General features: G+C 45.0%; 1 protein-coding gene across 2 annotated transcripts in view; it reads right to left on the minus strand.

Annotated features, from left to right (window-relative positions):
- Positions 1-25,356, minus strand: part of PAK3 (p21 (RAC1) activated kinase 3) — a 228,862-nt gene extending 203,506 nt beyond the window's left edge. Inside the window, exon 1 of one of the 2 annotated variants that reach the window (XM_069747124.1) lies at positions 25,147-25,356. The gene's annotated coding sequence lies outside the window, so the exon portion shown is untranslated. The remainder of the gene's footprint in view (positions 1-25,146) is intronic. The other variant, XM_069747126.1, reaches the window with a different exon arrangement.
- Positions 25,357-25,657: the final 301 nt, after the last annotated feature.

Here is a 25,657-nt window from a genome sequence, read left to right on the forward strand (position 1 = left end):
ACAGGTACTTGGTACAGTCACATGGAAGTAAGCCATCATTTTGAGTTCACCTTTACAAGTTTTTTTTTTCTAGAACGCTCTAATGAATCAAAAAAAAAAAAAAAGGGGGGGGGGGAAGGGTTTTGGTTATAAAGGTCTTATTTTTTCTATTTACAGCTCCTTTGCAGAACTATGCGTCTCCTTGGAAACAGACTACAAAACAAGCAATTTGTAGTCAGACCGATCTTCAGACGGTCTCCAACTTCTTGCTAATCTTGCGAATGTTGCAAGGACAGATTAGAGGAAGCATGACCACAGCATCAACCTACAGTCTGTTTGTAGTATGTTACCATCGAGACATTTTATTTCTGCATCTCCAATGCGGAATTATGCAATGGTTAATTTTTAAAAACAGCTGAAATAATCACTTTAGATAAAAAAAAAATATATAATATGTATATTATAAAAGGTGGAAAGACCTATAAGAACGGTGTCCTAACGCCTAAACACAGTGTGGCTAAACTTTGATGTTTTGTATGTTTTAGAAGACGCCATATTACAAAGGACAGGATTAATATCATTTGCTTTAGGCAACAAATAAAAATACCTGCTTGTGAATATTCATTAGGGGATTTTCTCTTGCTCAGTCGTAATTGAAAACATAATTAGTAGCGCAGCTTATTTTACATACTAGCAGCTGATCGGTCTATGATGTGATTGTATCTACTGTGCTGAGCATCAGGACTGGTGAAAGAGGGCACTAAACAAGCTTACATTGGAAGATTATCTCAGCACGTAAACATTTTATTTAAATATCCAATTGTGGAACTTTTTATTTGAAAACCTATTAATTAAATTGTACTTTGTTTATGGGACAACCTCTTCAATGCCTTCACGACCTATGACGTATAGGTCATACCTACCTTTGATGCAGGCTCCAGCTCTGAGCCTGCATCTTTTCTAGCACATGACAGCTGATCTGATCAGCGGTCATGTGCTCCTAACAGCCACAGGTGGAATCGCGATCCACCCACGGCTGTTAACAGGTTAAATGCCGCTGTCAATCTCTGATAGTGGCATATAACATGATAGCACGTCACAAACCCCGCCCATCAATGTAGCACAGCAGCTTCAAGTGTGTGTGAGTGTGAGTGCGTGTATGTGTGTCTCATTTCAGAATAGGATGCACTGTGTGTAAGTGAAGAATAACTATTTCTAGCACTTACATATGACTTGTGACCTATTTTTCACGTGATTTTCCTCTAGCTCTACAATTTTCAGTTGTCTCTAGGCTGGTGGGTGGATACTAGCTGCTTTGATATCTCCCATTCATAGCACAGGTAATGTCGGCTCCTCTATATCCATGTAGCATATGTTCAAAAGCCGCATCTCGGATGACATACCTGTGCTTTTCTCTCTGCTCCTCCCCAAACCGCCCCTCCAACCTCTCAGACTTTAAAGGGAACCTGTCACCCCCCCAGGGCCTATTAAGGTAAAAGGGCCACCTTCAGCAGCATTCTGTGAAGGTGGCTCTTATGTTTAGTATCCCTAGGAATGCTGAAATAATGACCTTTATAATTTTGGGCCATACCTGTATTGCGTCAATGAGGTATGATTTCTGCCTGACTCAAGTGCCTCGCAGCCATCCATCATCCCACCGGGCGCCGCCTCCTCTGTCTTGTGCAGTCACCGGCACCTGCAATTATTTCTCGGCCATGAGCCATGTGCGCTGCTCTGGAAGTTACATGAAGTGATGCAAGTAGATCGCGCCTGCGCACAGCACCAGATTCCCAGCCGCCCCACAGTGTGAATACATCTGCTGTGCGGGGGCGCGAGCTACTTACAATGCCTACAAGTAGTATTCAACCCCCTGCAGATTTAGCAGGTTTAATAAGATGCAAATAAGTTAGAGCCTTCAAACAAGAGCAGGATTTATTAACAGATGCATAAATCTTACAAACCAAAAAGTTTTGTTGCTCAGTTAAATTTTTATAAATTTTAAACATAAAAGTGTGGGTCAATTATTATTCAACCCCTAGGTTTAATATTTTCTGGAATAACCTTTGTTTGCAATTACAGCTAATTATCGTCTTTTATAAGACCTGATCAGGCCGGCACAGGTCTCTGGAGTTATCTTGGCCCCACTCCTCCATGCAGATCTTCTCCAAGTTATCTAGGTTCTTTGGGTGTCTCATGTGGACTTTAATCTTGAGCTCCTTCCAAAAGTTTTCAATTGGGTTAAGGTCAGTAGACTGACTAGGCCACTGCAACACCTTGATTTTTTGCCTCTTAAACCAGGCCTTGGTTTTCTTGGCTGTGTGTTTTGGGTCGTTGTCTTGTTGGAAGATGAAATGACCCATCTTAAGATCCTTGATGGAGGAGCGGAGGTTCTTGGCCAAAATCTCCAGGTAGGCCGTGCTATCCATCTTCCCATTGATGCGGACCAGATGGCCAGGCCCCTTGGCTGAGAAACAGCCCCACAGCATGATGCTGCCACCACCATGCTTGACTGTAGGGATGGTATTCTTGGGGTCGTATGCAGTGCCATCCAGTCTCCAAACGTCACGTGTGTGGTTGGCACCAAAGATCTCGATCTTGGTCTCATCAGACCAGAGAACCTTGAACCAGTCAGTCTCAGAGTCCTCCAAGTGATCATGAGCAAACTGTAGATGAGCCTTGACATGACGCTTTGAAAGTAAAGGTACCTTACGGGCTCGTCTGGAACGGAGACCATTGCGGTGGAGTACGTTACTTATGGTATTGACTGAAACCAATGTCCCCACTGCCATGAGATCTTCCCGGAGCTCCTTCCTTGTTGTCCTTGGGTTAGCCTTGACTCTTCGGACAAGCCTGGCCTCGGCACGGGAGGAAACTTTCAAAGGCTGTCCAGGCCGTGGAAGGCTAACAGTAGTTCCATAAGCCTTCCACTTCTGGATGATGCTCCCAACAGTGGAGACAGGTAGGCCCAACTCCTTGGAAAGGGTTTTGTACCCCTTGCCAGCCTTGTGACCCTCCACGATCTTGTCTCTGATGGCCTTGGAATGCTCCTTTGTCTTTCCCATGTTGACCATGTATGAGTGCTGTTCACAAGTTTGGGGAGGGTCTTAAATAGTCAGAAAAGGCTGGAAAAAGAGATAATTAATCCAAACATGTGAAGCTCATTGTTCTTTGTGCCTGAACTACTTCTTAATACTTTAGGGGAACCAAACAGAATTCTGGTGGGTTGAGGGGTTGAATAATAAATGACCCTCTGAAAAGACTTTTCACAATTAAAAAAAAAAAAAAACAAACAAAGAAATAACATTCTTTTTTGCTGCAGTGCATTTCACACTTCCAGGCTGATCTACAGTCCAAATGTCACAATGCCAAGTTAATTCCAAATGTGTAAACCTGCTAAATCTGCAGGGGGTTGAATACTACTTGTAGGCACTGTATATCACTTGATGCAAGTTCCAGGGCAGCGCGTAAGGCGCATGCCCGAGAAATAATTGCAGAGCGCAGGCGCCGGTGACGGCACAAGAAAGAGACGAGGCGGCGCCCGGTGGGATGATGGACAGCTGTAAGGCGCTTGAGTCAGGGAGAAATCATACCTCCCTGACGCAATACAGGTATGGTGCCAAAATTTATAAAAAGTGATTATTTCAGCATTCTTAAGGATACTAAACATAAGAGCCACCTTCACAGAATGCAGCCTTAGTGCTGCTGAAGGTGGCCCTTTACCTTAAGGGTATGTTTCCACGTTCAGGAAACGCTGCGTGTTTGACACTGCGTAGAGCCGCAGCGTCAAAAACGCAGCGTCCAGATGTTACAGCATAGTAGAGGGGATTTCATGAAATCCCATCTCCACTATGCATTAAAAGACGCATGCGGCATACCCGCGAAAACGGACATGCGCCGCGTCTTTTCAGAACGCAGCATGTCCTTACATTGCAGAAACAACGCAAGAACAACGAAGGTGACCTGCCAGTGACCTCAGGTGCAGATTTGGTCAGGATTTTACCTGCATAAAATCCTGACCAAATCCTGATGCAATCCTGAACGTGGACACATACCCTAATAAGCCCTGGGGGGAATGTGACAGGTTCCCTTTAATAGTTAGTTGTAATCTGATCTCTCAGCGATTTAGCAGTTTACCAATAAGGATTTTAGCAGTTTTTCACAGTGAATAATAAAGTTCAGGAGGCCAATGAAAGGTAATGAAAATGCTGTTAAGAGGATTATTTTTTATAGTAAAAAAAGATGCAAAGTTTTTTTTTAGCTTTGTGTGTACTACTGATTTATAAAAAGTTTGTTGAAACAACTGTGACCAATTCAAGGGATTGACGGGTTTTGCTGTCCCATAGGGGTGCAGCTGTATAAAATAAGGAGAATCCTGATCTACATCAATGCAGCTCCAACACTTCTCCGGTCCTAGTCCACAGGGCACGTGGCTGCTGCAGCCAATCACTGGGCTCAATGGCTTACACGGTCTACATAAAAAGGAACGCCAAGACCAATCATTGTCTGCAGCGTTTCCGCGCGCTGTATTCATGAGGTCACTGTTGCAGCAGCAGCAGAGAGCCAGCATGGGAACAGGGGAAAGAGATAATAGCAGAATTAGTCATATTCTACAGCTGCAACCTTCTGAAGTGTAAACCTAGACAACCCCTCAACAATTCAGCTGCAAAATATCTGTATAGGGAGCAATTGGGGTAACATAACAAAACAAATTTATTACAGTAAAATTCCAATTATCCATGGTCAGATTGCCAGGACTGAGTTATATTTGTTGGGTGGAGGATTAACATAATCAACAGCATATGTAGAGCAAGAAGTCTGAAGCTTGGTACGTCAGGTATGAGAGAAATATACATGTCACAACTGCACAGACCGTGGAGATGACCCGAGTACATAATATTAAAGCACCAAATCTGATCAACCACCAAAATCCAATAATCTGCGGCTCACTGGCCCCATGAACGATGGATTACCATAGTTTGTGCTGACTAGGCTTTTCATTTCTTGTAGACAATATTAATGTGGGGTTTTTTTTTGCATGATGAACTTAGGCTACGTTCACACTAGCGTTCTGCTAGTGTGCGTCGCCTTAGCGTCGGGCGACGCAGCGGCGACGCACACGTCATGCGCCCCTATGTTTAACATGGGGGACGCATGCGTTTTTGTGTGTTGCGTTTTGCAACACTTGCGTCTTTTTTGCCGCTAGCGTCGGACCAAGAAAACGCAACAAGTTGCATTTTTCTTGCGTCCGATTTTCGGCAAAAAACGACGCACACGTCGCAAAACGCAGCGTTTTTGCGTGCGTTTTGCCGCGTTTTTGTGTGCGTCGCCGACGCAGCGGCGCGCAACACTAGTCTGAACGTAGCCTTATGTTGTCCTGTCCTAGCAGGTGTCTAATAAACACAGACATTAAAGAAATCGGCAGCGTCCAGTTAATCACAAGGTGGCATGAGATACGCAGCAGGCATTATCCCTTATCACGGGTGATGGATGAAGAGGGTTTAATCTGGTGTCGCCCAGTAATAAAAGGCATGAAGGATCAAGGACGTCACTCTTCTGGGCAAAAGCCAAGCAGATGGTAGAGTGCAGAAAATCGGCAGCATCCATGAGCTTACTCGTATAATTAGTTTACTCGCATTCCAAATAACCAGTTGGGTTTACAGTATTTTATCACAACATCCGAGAGGTCTCAGCACAAAACACAGACCCCTCTCCGAGCAGAAAGCCTGCCATGCCGCATACTAAAGTCCTCAGAAGATCCTCTCTGCCAGGGAAAAGGCTAAAGCCCATGTTCAGAATACAAATCCAGGGCGGCATCGGGAAAGGGCATTGCACTGTACCGTGGAAGTGGGAAAATATGTATGCATTTATGCATCCGTCTAGTGCGGCTAATGGTGCGTGTCAAACAGCAAAAGACAGTAAATCCAGAACACATACAAATTAGGAAATACTATTCACAGCAGAAACATCATTTTAACCCCATAGTCTTTACTCAGCCTGAGACTTTAAAAAAAAAAGTAAGATTTTAGTTTTCTAGTGGATTTTTCCTCAAAACTAGGTTAAAATGGCACATTATATTTCGATAGACCTGACTCCAACTAAATATGGTACCTGTCATCTCAAGGGATTAGAGATGAGCGAATGGCTTGGAGTAGCCCTTGGCCACAGTCCAAGTCAGCAGTTGTGTTTCTTACCTTCCAGGATGCCAAGATCTTATCATAATAATAAATTATTTTATTTCTATAGCGCCACCATATTCCGCAGCACTTTACATTTTAGAGGGGACTCGTACAGACAATAGACATTACAGCATAACAATCATCACATAAACAGATACCAAGAAGAATGAGGGCCCTGATCGCAAGCTTACAATCTATGAGGAAATAGGGGAGACACGAAAGGTGGATGGCAACAACTGCTTTCAATGTCCTGACCAGCCATAATGTAATAAATCAGGTCTTCATGTAATGCTGCATGCACCGGTTAACAGACAGAATTTGTTAAAGTATAGACCGAGAGGGCTATTAAATGCATAAAGTATGTGAGAACAAGATACAAGGGTACTGGTTATGAAGAAAATTTTGAATGGGAAACACTGGGATAGTTAACTAAATGTGTTGAGGTGGTAGGTCAGTTTGAAAAAATGTGTTTTAGGGTATGCTTAAAACTGTGGGTATTGGGGATTAATCGAATTATCCTGGGTAGTGCATTCCAAATAATTGGCGCAGCATGTGAGAAGTCTTGGAGACGAGAGTGGGAGGTTCTGATTATTGAGTAGGTTAACCTTAGGTCATTAGCGGAATGGAAAACACGGGTAGGGTGGTAGACTGAGACAAGAGCGAAGATGTGGGGTGGTGCTGAGCCATGGAGCTCTTTGTGGGCGAGAGTGATAAGTTTATATTGACCTCTGGAGTGGATGGGTAACAAGTGACACAGGTTAGAGGCATCGGTGTAATGGTAGGAATATGATCCTGGCTGCGGCATTCAAGACAGATTGGAGAGGGTAAAGTTTGGAAAGATGGAGACCGATTAGTAGGGAGTTACAATACTCCAGACAACAATGAATAAGAGCAACAGTAAGAGTTTTTGCAGAGTCGAAAGTAAGAAAAGGTTGAATTCTAGAAATGTTTTTGAGGTGCAGATAACAAGAGCGAGCCAGTGATCGGATGTGGGGGGTGAATGAAAGCTCGGAATCAAGTATGACCCCAAGGCAGCGGGCATGTTGCTGGGGAGTAATGATAGAACCACACACAGAAATGGCAATGTTGAGTACAGGTAGGTTAGTAGAGGGAGGACACACAAGATTTCAGTTTTTGACAGGTTCAGTTTCAGATAGAGGGAGGACATGATTATGGAGACAGCGGTAACAATTACTGGCGTTTTGTAATAATGCAGGCGAGATGTCAGGAGTAGAGGTGTATAATTGGGTGTCTTCAGCATAGAGATTGTACTGGAAACCAAATCTACTAGTCCAATAGGGGAAGTATACAATGAGAAAAGGAGGGGACCTAGGACTGATCCTGGGGGAACCCCAACAGTAAGGGGAAGATGAGAGGAGGAGGAGCCAGCGGAAGATACAGTGAAGGATCGGTCATAGAGGTAGGAGTAGAATCAGGAGAGAACAGTGTCCCTGAGGCTGATGGAGCAGAGTATAGTGAAGAGGAGCTGATGATCCACAGTGTTGAATGCTGCGGAGAGATCCAGGAGAATTAGCATGGAGTAGTGACCATTAGATTTAGCTGTTAGTAGATCATTAGAGACTTTAGTGAGGGTAGTTTCATTAGAGTGTAAATAGCGGAAACTGGATTGAAGAGGGTCAAGAAGAGACAGAAGATTAGATGGGAGTAGACCAAGCGTTATGGGAGTTTAGAGATGAAGGGAAGATTAGAGACGGGTCTATAGTTAGCAGCACAGCTTTGGTCGAGGGATGTTTTTTTAAGTAATGGATGTACGATGGCACGTTTAAATGAGGAGGGAAAGATAACGGAAGAGAGAGAGAGAGTTTGAATATTTTTGTTAGGTGAGTGGTGACAGCTGGGGAAAAGGACCGGAGGAGGTGTGTGGGAATAGGGTCATTGGTGCTTCCACGACTGGTTCAAAGTTAGAGAGTGAGCACCGCAGGCTGCACAAGCATATACCAACGAACTAAACGCTGTCCCAGGAAGGCTGGAAAACTCAAGAAGTTTGCACAGCTCCTGACCTGGACCATGGACAGGGGTTGCACAAAGTGATCCGTTCATCTCTACAGGTGACCGTTCAAAAGAAGATGTGCATGTTGAATAACCGCCATTTCCATATATTATAGGACTTGTATCCCACATTTTACTAGTTTTCCTCTTCGCATGCTCCAATTTTCAGTTGTCCTCCTCCTATCTCCAGACATAGCAGGGACCCCAATAGTTGGACCTCCTATAATCATGGCAATGTTATATACTTCATAGAGGAATTGAATGAGGTGGAATTTAAAATGTCAAACTTTTTTCCTATAACGGTATGACTATCTTTATCATCTCAAAGATGATTTTTTGTAACCAGAGAAAGTTTAATTTTGAAAGTTGGCTCGTCACAATTTCTTTCATTTATGCCAGTGGTCAGCTATGCTGTACCTTATAAAAGCACCACATAGAGCAAACGTAACATTTTGGTAATTAATCAATGCATATACAACAAAAAAAAAAAGTTTGTTTTATATGATGATATTTAAGCTTCCAGAATTCAGTGATAGAATTCTATGTCCTTAATCAACTTCTCTAACTTTAAAGTCCACTACCCTTCGCATTTTCCAGCTGCACTTTCAGGATCAATAACGCAGCCTGCTGAGTGGTGACAGCAAAACCTGGAATACTGACAAAGGGCGGAATATATGTGCAGCGCCGAAGTTATCCTGGGTCTTATATCGTTAACAATGAGACCAGATTTAGGCCTCATTCAGACGTAACTTTTTTTTTTTTTTTTTTTTTAATACATGGGGAGTGGGGGGGGGGGGGGACAGTCCTAGCATCATCGGTGTTTTGAATCCTATTTTCAGTGTGGTGTTTTTACCATCACGTATCAAGGAATAGATGGAAATGGATCGGAAAAGCTTTTCAATGTAAATAATGGACAGTGCCAGATGCCATCCATGTGCTGTCTGTAATTTTCAGGGACCCAAAAGATTTGTATGGATGGTTTTCATCTGGCGCCGATATAGAAGGAAAAGAAAAAAAAACAAAAAAAAAAAACAGGACACGTCTCCATTATTTTATTTTTTTTATATAAACACTCTCGGCAAAGAAACACAGAATAGCATCACATACAGTAATGGCCACATGAAAAAACACAGAAAGAACAACTCATGGAAAACTTCTGTGAATCCGCAGCGGCCAATCCGCTGCAGATCCGCAGCAAAATCCGCAACGTATGCACATACACTAAGGATGATAGGTATAGCTAGAAGATCAATTAGCAGCGAGTGCATTGGATAAGGAATCTGCATCTTGAGTCTAGGCTGAAGCAAACTGGACTGGCTCCCTTCCAAATACTAAATCAAAACCAAGGAACATTTTAAGGAACTCTATATGTACAACATTTCATATGTCCGAAGCTGAAACGTAAAGCCAATTCGATGGCACAAACTTTAAGGTTGGATAGAAAAAAAAGCTTACGCAGAAAAAAAAAAAAAAAAAAAAGATAAAAAAAGAATTTATCACGCTGCAGCTCTTTTTTTTTTTTTTTTTTTTTTTTGCACTACACAATACAATGAAATAGACTAAAAAAAAAAAAAAAAAAAACACATTGCTAGATGTCCGGGATGGGGAGAAAAAAAAAAAATCTATATATATAATTGTCTAAGGGTCTTTCTGTCTGTCTGTCCTGGAAATCCCGGCTCTCTGATTGGTCGAGGCCTGGCGGCCTTGACCAATCAGCAACGGGCACAGCGACGATGATGTCATAAAGGACGTAGACATCTCACGTTTCTGATTCAGCGACGGGCACAGTATCGACGTAGATGTCATAATGGTTGCCATGGCGACGATGATGTCATAAAGGTTGCCTCGACCAATCAGCGACGGGCACAGTGTGCCGCGAATTCTGGAATCATCATTGTCCATATACTACGGGGACATGCATATTCTAGAATACCCGATGCGTTAGAATCGGGCCACAATCATATATATATATATATATATATATATATATATATATGCATTTACTCTACTTGTTATGTTGGCAGCCGCTGTTCATCCTCAAAGGGAACCTGTCTTTACGATTTAGCATGTTAAAATAAAGGTTTTGTAATAACGGCGCTTTTATACTGATTTAATAGATACCTGTAGGGAAGAAATGCTCATCCTGGTTCTTGTTTCAGTTTTGGGTGCCGTTTCTGGCTCTGCCGTGGCTTCTCTGCATTTGCACAAACCTCCTTTTTTAAGTTCCTGCCAGTGCTGCTGGCTTGTGCACATTCATCTTCCAGAGGTCTTAGGCAAAATGGCACCAGTTGCGACGCTGTGATCCCGCACATGCGCCATCCACTTGCACGGTTATGTGAACCTTATCCGCCTTTCTTCATCGATCGTCTGCTCAGGCGTAGCAGTGACTCACCTGAGCAGAAGATCAATGAAGACTCTGCTCATAGGATAAGGTTCACATAACCGTGCGAGTGGATGGCGCATGCGCAGATTCACAGCGTCACAACTGCACGACACAGGTCAGTGTGACCACGCGCATGGGAGAGGTACTGTTCTAATGAAGAGGAGGCAGGGATTTCTTTTGGGTACCGCACGCCCCGGAGTCTGAAGAAATCATTAATATAACATTAAAACAGCTTTTCTCAACATCTACACCTATGAGGCATACAGGTAAGACTGGTTTACCCATTCTATTACCTGCATGCCCATAGTTAAGAGCTTAAATTCGTCCAGGAGGTGACAGATTCACTTTAAAGTTGGTCATCGATATTAGCAGGTATAAATTATTTATAATGAAATCCAGGCCTCAGAACCAGCCTGTGTGTCCACACATCAGATCACTCGCACAGAAATTATATTTTGATTAACCTTGTAGTAAATCGATTTACAGTTGATAAACTAATATAAAGAAAAGAAATCGGGTGACCAATTGTGCAATTTCCACACATCTTTACAACATCTACAGAGAGACCCCTTCTTGCTCTAGCAGCCTAGATTTACGGTACTTAGTTTATAAAGGGGTATCCTATTTTCCAGCCCAAAAAATGTTTTATTTTTTCTTTTATGTTCCCCTCAACACAACTGCTAATCCGTACTTTGAAGAAAAGGATGCTGAGCAGTGTCCCTTGACCTATTCTGAAATTAGGTCTTTCACGCCCTCCTGCTCCACATGACCACTGGTTAGTCTCCTTCTGGTAGCTGTAAATATTGCCCCCAGTAAGTTCATAGTCAGCCTCCTTCCCCCTCTGACAGCCATAAATAAAATTCCCTGTAAATAGAAGCATTTTGTATAAGTTATTGTTCACCGAGCAGGGGAGAGCGACTTGTGTCCACTAACGCTCAGCAGGTGGATGTGAACACCGACAGTCAACACCCGGTAACGATGCACTATGTAAACTGCAGCAGATTTCCAAAAGGGGATTAGCTATTGAATGGGGCTGATCAGCGTGTGAATCCACGGCAGTGCAAACCGAAAGGCTATATGCACACGTTGCGGATTTCTGTGTGGATTTGTCTGCGCAGTTTTTGAAAAATCTGCAGGTAAGGCCGGTTTCACACGTCAGTGGCTCCGGTACGTGAGGTGACAGTTTCCTCACGTACCGGAGACACTGACTCACGTAGACACATTAAAATCAATGTGTGTCTGCACATGTCAGCGTGCTTTCACGGACCGTGTGTCCGTTTGAAAAACACGGAGACATGTCAGTGTTTGTGGGAGCGCACGGATCAATGGGTCCGTGTAAACACGTACCGCACACGGATGCTGTCCGTGTGAGCATCCGTGTGCGTTTTTCCTGTCATAGGGTTAAAATTGTAAACATTGTAATACACGGACAGCACACGGACCCTAAAAACGTACTCACGGACATCACACGGATCCCACACAGATGGCCTACGTGAGCACACGGACAACTCCGGTACCGATTTCTCCGGTACCGGAATTATCTGGACGTGTGAGACTGGCCTAAAAACGCAGTGCGTTTTATCCGCGGATTTACCGCAGATTTCCAGCATTTTTTGCGCTGATTTCACATGTGTTTTACTACCTGCGGATTCCTATAAAAGGAACAGGTGTAAAACGCTGCGGAATCCGCACAAAGAATTGACATGATGCAGAAAATACAACGTAGCGTTTCCGAGCGGTATTTTCCGTAGCATGTGCACTGCGGATTTGGTTTTCCATAGGTTTACATGGTACTGTAAACCGGATGGAAAACTACTGTGAATCCGCAGCGTCAAATCTGCAACATGTGCACACACCCAAAAACTGCAGCAGAAATCTGGGAGTTACCACCGGTAAAGCAAGCGTTTCATTTTTTAGCCTGAATAATCAGTCATCTGAACACGCCCTAGCATTTGTTGGAGGGACACCCTTAGGGTATGTGCACACGTTACGGATTCCATTGCAGATTTTTCCACGCGGATTTTGAAGAAAAATGACCTGCGTTTTACCTGCGGGTTTTCTGTGGATTTTGCCTGCGTTTTTACACCTACGGATTCCTATTATGGAATAGGTGTAAAACGCTGTGAAATCCGCACAAAGACTTGACAAAAACTGTGGAAAATAAACCGCTGTGTTTCTGCGTGGAATTTTCCACAGCATGTGCTCTGTGGATTTGGTTTTCCATAGGTTTACATGGTACCGTACACCGCACGGAAAACTGCTGCGCGCACAGGCCAAATCCGCAAAGTGTGCACATAATACTACAGTTATGCTCTGATGTTTTTTGCTCATCAGTTTGTGAAAACTAAACCATGGAAGTGACCAACGTATGCTGCATTTGTTTTTCATGTGGAATTTCGACCATAGTTGTGTGAATGTAGTCTTAAAAACAGAAAAAAAAAAAACGGATCTTGGTTTAGCCGGTAAACTATCACTCGTCTCAGCGGAGAAACGGTATGGGCAAACCATAACGCATTTTTGGGTGCGGAAGCCAAAAGTTTTTTTACAAGTTTATTTTCTTCGGACATTAGGGAGAGAAAAAAAAAAAACCCTTCCATGTGGATGCAGAGAATTTAATTAACGGGCAGAGTTAGGCCATGTTCACACAGTGCGTTTTTTACCGCGGAACCGCGGCGGTTTTGCCGCTGCGGTTCCGCAGCTGTTTTCCATGCAGGGTACAGTACACTGTACCCTATGGAAAACAGGACACACTGTGCACATGGTCCGGAAATTGTAAAAAAAAAGACGCGCTGAATAGCTCCCGGAAAAAAGAAGGAGCATGTCAATTCTTTTTCCGGAGCCGCAGCGGTTCTGCACCCATAGACCTCCATTGTGAGGTCCAAACCGCAGTAAAACCCGCAGATCAAAAATATATCTGCGGGTCTTACTGCGGTTTGATGTGCAGAACCGCTGCAGCAGGAAGTGCGGGGAGCGGGCGGAAGTGCGTGGGCGGAGTGTGGCTGCCCCCCCCGTGTTCCGATCCCGCCCCCCCCCGTGCTCCGATGCCCCCCCCCAGTGCTCCGATGCCCCCCCCCAGTGCTCTGATGCCCCCCCCGTGCCCTAATCTCCCCCCCTTATACTCACCCGGCGTCCCGGAGTCCGTCCGGCCGTCTTCTCCCTGGGCGCCGCCATCTTGCAAAATGGCGGGCGCATGCGCAGTGCGCCCGCCGAATCTGCCGGCCGGCAGATTCGTTCCAAAGTGCATTTTGATCACTGAGATATAACCTATCTCAGTGATCAAAATAAAAAAATAGTAAATGACACCCCCCCCCTTTGTCACCCCCATAGGTAGGGACAATAAAAAAAATAAAGAATTTTTTTTTTTTTTTTTTCACTAAGGTTAGAATAGGGGTAGGGGTAGGGTTAGGGGTAGGGTTAGGGTTAGGGTTAGGGGTAGGGTTAGGGGTAGGGTTAGGGGTAGGGTTAGGGTTAGGGGTAGGGTTAGGGGTAGGGTTAGGGGTAGGGTTAGGGGTAGGGTTAGGGGTAGGGGTAGGGTTAGGGGTAGGGTTAGGGGTAGGGTTAGGGGTAGGGTTAGGGGTAGGGTATTTTCAGCCATTTTAACCCTAAAAAAATTCCTAGAAAACACACAGACTCTGGCTAGAAAACTGCATCAAAAAAACGCATCAAAAAACGCATCAAAAAACGCATCAAAAACGGACCAAAAAAGGACCAAAAAAAGGACCTGCGTTTTCTGCCAAGAGCTGCAGTTTTTTAAAAAACAGTCAGGAAAAAAAAAGGATGGAAATCCTGAACGTGTGAACATACCCTTAACATTGCATGCTAGCCAAGCATTAGACTGGACAATTAGCACCATGTAAATAGTCCATAGTCTATTAGGCATGGAGCAGGCAGCGGATGATCCGGAAGGACTGTCACTAATAAAGCAGATGTACTTTCCATGATCACGGCCTGCACTTTAGGAGCAGCAGATGGCAGCTGAGAGTCTACTTCCAAATTAACATGAAAATACCAGGGAATGGAGCACAGATGCCTATGGGCAGTGGATCCTTTTCATCCTCTGCTCCCCTCCTACCAATGAGTTGCTTTGTTGCCTAATGTGTTGCTTTCATTAGGTCTTCATTAGCAATGGCGAATGCCATTTAGTATGGTGCAGCCATCTCCATGAATCAGGAGCGTGTCAATAACAACACTCTACTATGTTGCCAAACAAACGCACAATACCGCCAGAGGGCTACAATCAGCGCGCTCTGTTCACACCAGAAAATCTTCGCCACAGTTTTTGATTCCACACTCGTGTAAAGAAACTGTTCTGTTCATGATATTTCTTATATTCCTCGAGTTTGATCAGGAAGCTACTAGTCTATCTGTTCTCATTAGTTTGCGGAGGGCCCAATAGTGTAATGTGCCTCGGTATTGTACCCAGGAAACAAATGGGAATCCCATTAGGTCACAGGGCTTTCTTAAAATGTTACAATCTGCACAAATGCACATCCACATGCAACATCTGTGCTTTCTGCATCAATATCATTGGACCAAATCCACAAACTATACGTATCCTTGATGCAATTACTTAAGTCTGTGTAGACTCCGCAAATAGAATAGCAAATCTCATCACGTGCTGGGGCTATTTTCTTTGCACAATTTGATCTATATAGAAACTTTCTTACGTAACATACTGGATCAATTTCTGTTAGCGGTTTTCACTCCTGAATGTAGTAGATGTGAAATCCATAGTACGGTAAATCCGCAACAAAAACCGCAGGGGGATTTTCTTTTGAAATTTGCAGGGGAAATATCTGAACCAAAATCGGAACCTACCTTTCTAATGCTGAAAGTTGTTAGCTGCTGACAGATCCCTTTGCAAATGCCGACTAATGACATCCCAGATGTGAAAGACAAGTCCGGAGTCGCTGCAGGACATGGTAGCACCTTAAAGCCACGCAGGCTGCTCCCGGTAGTACCAGCAATATGTGGCCTGACAAGGTCCTGGGACACTTTGAAGAAATGGTCGCATCCCGCTGGCTCCATGACGACATCAATTTAAAGGGCCACTGTCACCCCCCCCAGGCGTTTTTAACTAAAAGAGCCACCACGTGCAGCAGTAATGCTGCATTCTGACAAGGTGGCTCCTTTAGTTCTGGGTGCTGTAACTGCCGAAATAATCAGTTTTGTAATTTGTCCTAAATACCTTTCTTCAGTCCTGGAGGCAGGCCTTTCCCCCCTGCTGCAGACACCTCACAGCCGTCACACAGGTCTTCTTGGCGCCGGGCTCCGCCTCCTCACCGCTGTTTTGAAATGAGCCTGCACGCTTTTCTCCTGCCTTGGGCAGGCGCAGTGAGCGCTGCCCGTCTGTCCTCATATGCAGTCCAGCTGACTGCGCCTGTGCGGACGCCCTGCCTGTGAATCCCAGCCCGGTAGTATGAATACATAAGAAGACACTGCGGGGCTGGGATTCACAGGCAGGGCATCCGCACTGGCGCAGTCAGCTAGGCTGCTTATGAGGACAGATGGGCAGCGCTCACTGCGCCTGCCCGAGGCAGGAGAAAAGAGCGCAGGCGCCGGCTCATTTCAAAACAGCGGTGCCCGGCGCCAAGAAGATTTGAGTGATGGCTGTGAGGCGTCTGCAGCAGCGGGGAAAGGCCTGCCTCCAGGACTGAAGAAAAGGTATTTAGGACAAATTACAAAACTGATTATTTCGGCAGTTACAGCACCCAGAACTAAAAGAGCCACCTTGTCAGAATGCAGCCTTACTGCTGCACAAGGTGGCTTTTAGCTAAAAACGCCTGGGGGGGGGGGGGGGGGTGACAGGTTCCCTATAACGTTGAGATATCCTGCTGGAGAATTTCCATCTCCGAAAAGCTTGTCGGCAGAGGGAAGAATGAAGTGCTGTAAAATTTCCTAGTAGACGGCTGCACTGACTTTGGTCTTGATAAAAACACAGTGGACCTACACCAGCAGATGACATGGCTCCCCAAACCATCACTGACCTTGGAAATCAAGGTCCCAGAGTCTGGAGGAAGAGTGGAGAGGCCACAATCCAAGCTGCTTGTGGTCTAGTGTGAAGTTTCCACAATCAGTGATGGTTTGGGGAGCCATGTCATCTGCTGGTGTAGGTCCACTGTGTTTTATCGAGATCAAAGTCAGTGTAGCCGTCTACCAGGAAATTTTACAGCACTTCGTGCTTCCCTCTGCCGACAAGCTTTTTGGAGATGGAAATGTGCAGGACTTGGCACCTGTCCACACTGCCAAAAGTACCAATACCTGGTTTATAAACAACAGCTCACGGACACATACTGCTTTCTCTCTTGCTTACAAGACACCAATACTATTTGTTCTCAACTCTTGAACCTCTTACTGTTGAATCTGCAAAGATCTAGAACACAATGTACATTAGCAACGCAGCTACCCATTATACTAGAAACTGTATGTCCTTTATTGAGATCGTTGCAGATTTCTCGGTGGAATAGCTACCAGAATTTACACTCAGAGCACCCTTATGAGCAAGAAATATAAAAAACACAAAAAGGTCTCCAAGATGAGAGGTGCGAGATGCAGTACTTGAAGTGGACAAGTTCTGTGACTAAGGACTGTTTCAGACGCTGGACACATCTCCTGACCTGAGCGTGACAGCTTCATACAAATATGGATCACACTCGTGTCGGCCAGCCAGGGCGCTGCGATCCGACATCGTAGACAACCCTGTGAGCCCGTATTGCCCTTCGCTTCCTACAGAGGAGACCCAACACTGTTGTCCATGTTTTGCCTGGCCGGCCCAATATACCATTGGGATTATGCAGATGATCAGGCAGCTCTTTTTTCGGGTTGACATGATGGATAACCCTCCCCACCTGATACAATAAACTCCATCATCAATCACAAAGAGCTTTCTGCTACTAAAAATGCAATCAGTGCAGGATCTGACGGATTTATTTATTGGCTGATGCCAAGGAGACGGCATCCATCGCTATAAATATGCAACATATTGATACAATGATGGACCAGCTGGTAAACTGGTGCACAGGGCGGGCACTGTCCACTCTGTCCGCCATGACTTCTGGTTATAGTGGAAGAGATAACACATCTGGTCACTTATCAACACCACAATGTAACACATAGAATAAAACAATAGGAAACCGTTCATTGTGCGGACTCTGAGAGGATTTAACCCCTGTGTGACCAGAGTGCTTCAGAGCCACATGACCAGACACTTAGGGTATGTTCACACGTTCAGGATTTCCATCCTTTTTTTTTCCTGACTGTTTTTTAAAAAACTGCAGCTCTTGGCAGAAAACGCAGGTCCTTTTTTTGGTCCTTTTTTGGTCCGTTTTTGATGCGTTTTTTGATGCGTTTTTTGATGCGTTTTTTTGATGCAGTTTTCTAGCCAGAGTCTGTGTGTTTTCTAGGAATTTTTTTAGGGTTAAAATGGCTGAAAATACCCTAACCCTACCCCTACCCCTAACCCTACCCCTAACCCTAACCCTACCCCTAACCCTACCCCTAACCCTAACCCTACCCCTAACCCTACCCCTAACCCTACCCCTAACCCTAACCCTAACCCTACCCCTAACCCTACCCCTATTCTAACCTTAGTGAAAAAAAAAAAAAAAAAAATTCTTTATTTTTTTTATTGTCCCTACCTATGGGGGTGACAAAGGGGGGGGGGGGGGTCATTTACTATTTTTTTATTTTGATCACTGAGATAGGTTATATCTCAGTGATCAAAATGCACTTTGGAGCGAATCTGCCGGCCGGCAGATTCGGCGGGCGCACTGCGCATGCGCCCGCCATTTTGCAAGATGGCGGCGCCCAGGGAGAAGACGGCCGGACGGACACCGGGACGCCGGGTGAGTATAAGGGGGGGAGATTAGGGCACGGGGGGGGCATCAGAGCACTGGGGGGGGGCATCGGAGCACTGGGGGGGGCAGCCACACTCCGCCCACGCACTTCCGCCCGCTCCCCGCACTTCCTGCTGCAGCGGTTCTGCACATCAAATCGCAGTAAAACCCGCAGATATATTTTTGATCTGCGGGTTTTACTGCGGTTTGGACCTCACAATGGAGGTCTATGGGTGCAGAACCGCTGCGGCTCCGGAAAAAGAATTGACATGCTCCTTCTTTTTTCCGGGAGCTATTCAGCGCGTCTTTTTTTTAACAATTTCCGGACCATGTGCACAGTGTGTCCTGTTTTCCATAGGGTACAGTGTACTGTACCCTGCATGGAAAACAGCTACGGAACCGCAGCGGCAAAACCGCCGCGGTTCCGCGGTAAAAAACGCACTGTGTGAACATGGCCTTAAACATTAAAACATTGGTTACCCTTTATTTCCTAAGTCAATAGTGCACATTAAAACAAATAAATAAAAAACAAACATCTCTAATATGGAAATGCTATATATTTCAACGTTTCTTATGCACTAATGATTTAGGGAAAACATCAAATTTAAACAATGGTTACTGTAAGTGATTTCATTTTTTCTTCATTGTTCTTTATAAGACTTTAGTTATACTGTATTGAATACCAGTTATAAGGCTGTTTCACACTTGTGTTTGGCTGGTCTGCGCATGGCTGCGTGCATCCTCCGTTAAGCTCCGCCTTCTTTTGCATGGGTCATGCGTACCTATCTTTAACATTGGGTATGCAGGGACATGCGGAAGTAGGCGGAGCTTAACGGAGGATGTACGCAGACCAGCCAAATGCAAGTGTGAACTTAGCCTAAGGCAGCGACACCAAATGGTGCAAAAGAGGTGCAGGTAATGAGAAAAGAGCAAAAATGTATTTTAACAATTGCACCTTATACAGTGGGGCAAAAAAGTATTTAGTCAGTCAGCAATAGTGCAAGTTCCACCACTTAAAAAGATGAGAGGCGTCTGTAATTTACATCATAGGTAGACCTCAACTATGGGAGACAAACTGAGAAAAAAAAATCCAGAAAATCACATTGTCTGTTTTTTTAACATTTTATTTGCATATTATGGTGGAAAATAAGTATTTGGTCAGAAACAAACAATTAAGTTTTTTGGCTCTCACAGACCTGTAACTTCTTCTTTAAGAGTCTCCTCTTTCCTCCACTCATTACCTGTAGTAATGGCACCTGTTTAAACTTGTTATCAGTATAAAAAAGACACCTGTGCACACCCTCAAACAGTCTGACTCCAAACTCCACTATGGTGAAGACCAAAGAGCTGTCAAAGGACACCAGAAACAAAATTGTAGCCCTGCACCAGGCTGGGAAGACTGAATCTGCAATAGCCAACCAGCTTGGAGTGAAGAAATCAACAGTGGGAGCAATAATTAGAAAATGGAAGACATACAAGACCACTGATAATCTCCCTCGATCTGGGGCTCCACGCAAAATCCCACCCCGTGGGGTCAGAATGATCACAACAACGGTGAGCAAAAATCCCAGAACCACGCGGGGGGACCTAGTGAATGAACTGCAGAGAGCTGGGACCAATGTAACAAGGCCTACCATAAGTAACACACTACGCCACCATGGACTCAGATCCTGCAGTGCCAGACGTGTCCCACTGCTTAAGCCAGTACATGTCCGGGCCCGTCTGAAGTTTGCTAGAGAGCATTTGGATGATCCAGAGGAGTTTTGGGAGAATGTCCTATGGTCTGATGAAACCAAACTGGAACTGTTTGGTAGAAACACAACTTGTCGTGTTTGGAGGAAAAGAATACTGAGTTGCATCCATCAAACACCATACCTACTGTAAAGCATGGTGGTGGAAACATCATGCTTTGGGGCTGTTTCTCTGCAAAGGGGTCAGGACGACTGATCCGGGTACATGAAAGAATGAATGGGCCATGTATCGTGAGATTTTGAGTGCAAACCTCCTTCCATCAGCAAGGGCATTGAAGATGAAACGTGGATGGGTCTTTCAACATGACAATGATCCAAAGCACACCGCCAGGGCAACGAAGGAGTGGCTTCGTAAGAAGCATTTCAAGGTCCTGGAGTGGCCTAGCCAGTCTCCAGATCTCAACCCTATAGAAAACCTTTGGAGGGAATTGAAAGTCCGTGTTGCCAAGCGAAAAGCCAAAAACATCACTGCTCTAGAGGAGATCTGCATGGGGGAATGGGCCAACATACCAACAACAGTGTGTGGCAACCTTGTGAAGACTTACAGAAAATGTTTGACCTCTGTCATTGCCAACAAAGGATATATTACAAAGTATTGAGATGAAATTTTATTTCTGACCAAATACTTATTTTCCACCATAATATGCAAATAAAATGTTAAAAAAAACAGACAATGTGATTTTCTGGATTTTTTTTTCTCAGTTTGTCTCCCATAGTTGAGGTCTACCTATGATGTAAATTACAGACGCCTCTGATCTTTTTAAGTGGTGAAACTTGCACTATTGCTGACTGACTAAATACTTTTTTGCCCCACTGTATGCTATAGGGACTGATAGATACAACTTTTGATGGGGGTGCTCCCTTAAAAGTCACGGTCTTCAGAACGAGTGCACCGCTCCCCGGCCTCACAGCTTCCCAATTGCTGAGGTGGGGGGTGGAACAGGCGCTTCTGATTGACAGCTCAGACGAACAGCGTCAGTATGCTGATGCTCTAAACTAAGCGCTCTCCGAAGCTCCTATATGTGGCAGCCTGGCATCACAAGAGCGCAGGGGGGGGGGGGGGAAGCAGAAGACGAAAATTGGAAAGTGGCTTCTTTTTAGACAGCAATATCTATTTGTAGCGATGTAGGAAGATGGAAATATCCCTTTTAACTAATTTGATCGCCAGACCTGGACGTACACACATTACATACAGGTGCTTCTCACAAAATTAGAATAACATGAAAAAGTTAATTTATTTCAGTTCTTCAAAAAAAAAAAAAACTGGAACTCATTATATACTCATTATATAGTCATTACAAACAGAGTGATCTATTTCAAGTCTTTATTTCTGTTAATGTTGAGGATTATGGCTTACAGCCAATGAAAAACCGAAAGTCATTATCTCAGTAAATTAGAATACTTTATAACACCCGCTTGAAATATGATTTGAAAATCCGTAATGTTGACCTACTGAAATGTATGTTCAGTAAATGCACTCAATACTTGGTCGGGGCTCCTTTTGCATCAATTACTGCATCAATGCGGCGTGGCATGGAGGCGATCAGCCTGTGGCACTGCTGAGGTGTTATGGAAGCCCAGGTTGCTTTGATAGCAGCCTTCAGCTCATCTGCATTGTTGGGTCTGGTATCTCATCTTCCTCTTGATAATACCTCATAGATTCTCTATGGGATTGAGGTCAGGCGAGTTTGCCGGCCAATCAAGCACAATGATACTGTTGTTTATAAACCAGGTATTGGTACATTTGGCAGTGTGGACAGGTGCCAAGTCCTGCTGGAGAATGAATTCCTATAAATGCATAGGAAAGCATGAAGTGCTCTAAAATTTCCTTGTAGATGGCTGCGCTGATTTTGGTCTTGATTAAACACAGTGGACCGACACCAGCAGATGACATGGCTCCCCAAACCATCACTGATTGTGGAAACTTCACACAAGACCTCCAGCAGCTTGGATTGTGGCCTCTCCAATCTTCCTCCAGACTCTGGGACCTTTATTTCCAAATGAAATGCAAAAATTTACTTTCATCTGAAAACAACACCTTGGACCACTGAGCAACAGTCCAGTTCTTTTTCTCCTTGGCCCAGGTAAGACGCTTCTGGTGTTGTCTATTGGTCATGGGTGGCTTGACACAAGGAATGCGACACTTGTAGCCCATGTCCTGGATACGTCTGTGTGTGGTGGCTATTGAAGCAATGACTCCAGCAGCAGTCCACTTCTTGTGAATCTCCCCCAAAGTTTTGAATGGCCTTTTCTTCACAATCCTTTCAAGGCCGCGGTTATCTCAGTTGCTTGTGCACCTTTTTCTACCACACTTTTTCCTTCCACTCAACTTTCCATTACTATGCTTGGATACATCACTCTGTGAACAGCCAGTTTCTTTAGTAATGACCTTTTGTGGCTTTCCCTCCTTGTGCAGTGTGTCAATGACTGCCTTCTGGACATCTATCAAGTCAGCAGTCTTCCCCATGATTGTGGAGCCTACTGAAACAGACTAACGGACCATTTAAACGCTTAGGAAGCTTTTGCAGGTGATTTTTGATAATTATTCTAATTTGCTAAGATAATGACTTTTGGGGTTTCATTGGCTGTAAGCCATAATCATCAACATTAACAGAAATAAACACTTGAAATAGATCACTCTGTAATGACTCCATATAATATACGAGTTTCACTTTTTGTATTGAAGAACTGAAACGAATTAACTTTGCGATGATATTCTAATTTTTGAGAAGCGCCTGTATATACGCACAGATACAAAGAATATCTGCTCATTTCATGAATTGTATTATCAGGCTGATCCCCTGTAAACTACAATACCCAGCAGGCACCGGGTAGTAGTGCTTCCTCCATAACTACTGGATTGCTATTCATTACACCGCCAACATTGGAAAACGATGCCAGCCATCAACGCACCAGGCCTCCACAGCAACCTGTGTGCTGCTCGGACTTAACCCATTCAATGCTGCTGCTCTGAACTCCAGGGATGGCACACAGAGTGTGGGGAGTCAGCACAATGAAGACTAACGCACTGCAGGTAGTGTGTGCAGAGCCCAGATCCTGGATCTCCAGGTAGAAGTACTTACTGACGGCATATCCCAACTCAGCAGGTTAGGAGCGGTCACCTCTGCTGACACGTCAAGTGCAGGTATTGCAGTAACTTGGGTAACCATGGTTACAACCACTAGCAACTAACTGTCACTATATGAGTGGTCAAACCCATGGATACCTAAGCTACTGCAATGCCCTGCACATGGAGTAAGCGGCATAGCTAATCAGAAGAACTGTACTAGATTTCTCATTAGAAGGGTTTACTAATATTATTACTACTACATATTTATAGGAGTTTGGAACGCTCCTTTAACTCTTCCTTAGGTTGTTCCTCTGTTTTTTTCTCCTGAAAATGTATTTATTCACTGACAACTGGATATTACCGCCCCCTTTCAAAAAGAAGGGTGTCCATATATAGTCTGATTGTCAGCACCGATTGGACCATGTAAAGACACCCCCCACTAGCTAGCAACACCCAGTTGTCAATTTATTCATAAGCTTCCAGGAGGAATAATAGAGGAATTGCACAAAGACTATGATGCCTTAGATGTCTTACTCCACGAGGAATACAATGTACTGAAATAGACGTAGTCAGGAAAGAAGGACCGTCAGCATAATGGTCGATATAAATGGTACGACCGATTCCATGACACCGACTTATAAAGACGTTATGGAGAAGAAGTGATGTTTACCATCCTGGAGATGGAGAATCAGAGATATTATTGGCTCTCCACCCTCCAGGACTGACCAGTAGGACAGGGGTCCCGAGCCCCTCGCTCCTTCTGCAGAACCCGTCCCGCCACTCCATCCAATGTCTACAGTGCTGCGCTCGGGTCTTCCATAGAACCAAACATGATGGGCATCCCCTACACTCAAAGACCCCTGAGGCTGGCACAGTGATCGTGGGGTCCAGCAGTGGGACCTCCGGCAATCACACCTGTCCTGTGCATAGGTGATAAAAGCTCATTGTGCTGCAAAACTAAATGTGACATCTAGCACCATTTAGGTTAGAAGTGTTGGTCACCGGCACAGTTCACACCGGTGGTTTCCCTACAGATCTTTAGGTAAATCGACTGCGCCGCCTTAAGAGAAAAATAATAATATCTATCGTCATGTACAAATAGCACATCAGCACTGCTACATCTGGTGGGATGAAGGCCTGGCCTGTGTCATGGTCCTCACTCCTACACTGCCGCAGAATTCCCAGAGCGCAGCATACCGCACAGCGTGCACATACGGCAGATACGGGCCTGGGCAATTTTACCCTGCAACCCAGTTCATCAGTCCAGCGCCTGAGCCAATGGCAAGTGCTGCCGGCCCGACCAATCAGTGGCTGCCGCTGGCCCTCATGTGCTGCCATCTACACGTATGTTATCCATCATGGTGGAGTCAATGACATATCCCTATATATCACATACACACATTATACATACACCGCACACACATTATACATACACCGCTCCTGAAATTAGCAGTCGCCATGTAAAAGGGAACCTGGCGCTGACAGCTGCAACGTGGGCCAGGTAGGGCGACAAAGGATCAGTTGTGGGGCTCACAAAGCCAGCTGCTCCGTCCTCATCAGTCATCCATTAACGATTAACCCTCGCCGGTCTATAGGGACCGCTGACAATGGCCCATAAATGGCACCGCGGGGGGCACACGGATCAGCGCATCGTACGCCAGGCGTTAGTCCATATTCATCTCAGCAGAGAGGGGCAGCGCTGGCGATACAGCGAGGTGTGGTTACATACATATATGTATACACATAGTCCATGGCGCAGTACAATACATGGCAATCACACAGGCTGCACCATACTGCATGATATGGGACAGTGTGCCACCATTTTCTATGTGGCACAATGCAGTGCCCCTCCTCACCCTGGCATCACTGTAGGGTGAGCTCTCACACACAAGCAGCCATGTCTGCAGCCACACAGCAGCGCCAGTGTCAGCCATGTCCTTACCTCGCTGACTGCCTGGCTCGGGTGCACACGCCGGGGATGGAGCTGGCCGCTGTCACTGGTTCATCTGCTCTCCATGACACGGATCAGCGGCAGAGATGCTCCGGCTTCTTGTTCCTGCACCGGGCGGAAGTGATCCTGCAGCCGCCGCACACACACACAGAGCTGCGGAGAGTGGCGGCTGCTGCAGGGTGCGCGGCACAGCCCTCCTCCTCCTCCTCACAGCTCCGCTTCCCCTTCTCTACTTCTCTTTTTCATTAACCCCTTAGTAACACTTGGTCTTGGTGTATGACAACAGTGCAGTTGCCTATAGCAACCAGTCACCTTTCTGTTACTCACTGGGAACGGCCATTTCTTCCTCATTCTGCACTTTTACCTTTCACTAGGATTCTAGTGTTAGAATGGATTTACCTCAGTAGGAAATTATATTTGGTTTTGGCGGTTAAAGCTTTGGGTTTAAAATGGCTGAGAAACTCAATTATGACCCAAACTGCTTGAATCGCAAATCTAAAAA

Source organism: Ranitomeya imitator, chromosome 2, assembly GCF_032444005.1.
Source record: "Ranitomeya imitator isolate aRanImi1 chromosome 2, aRanImi1.pri, whole genome shotgun sequence".
Taxonomy (NCBI): Eukaryota; Metazoa; Chordata; class Amphibia; order Anura; family Dendrobatidae; genus Ranitomeya; species Ranitomeya imitator.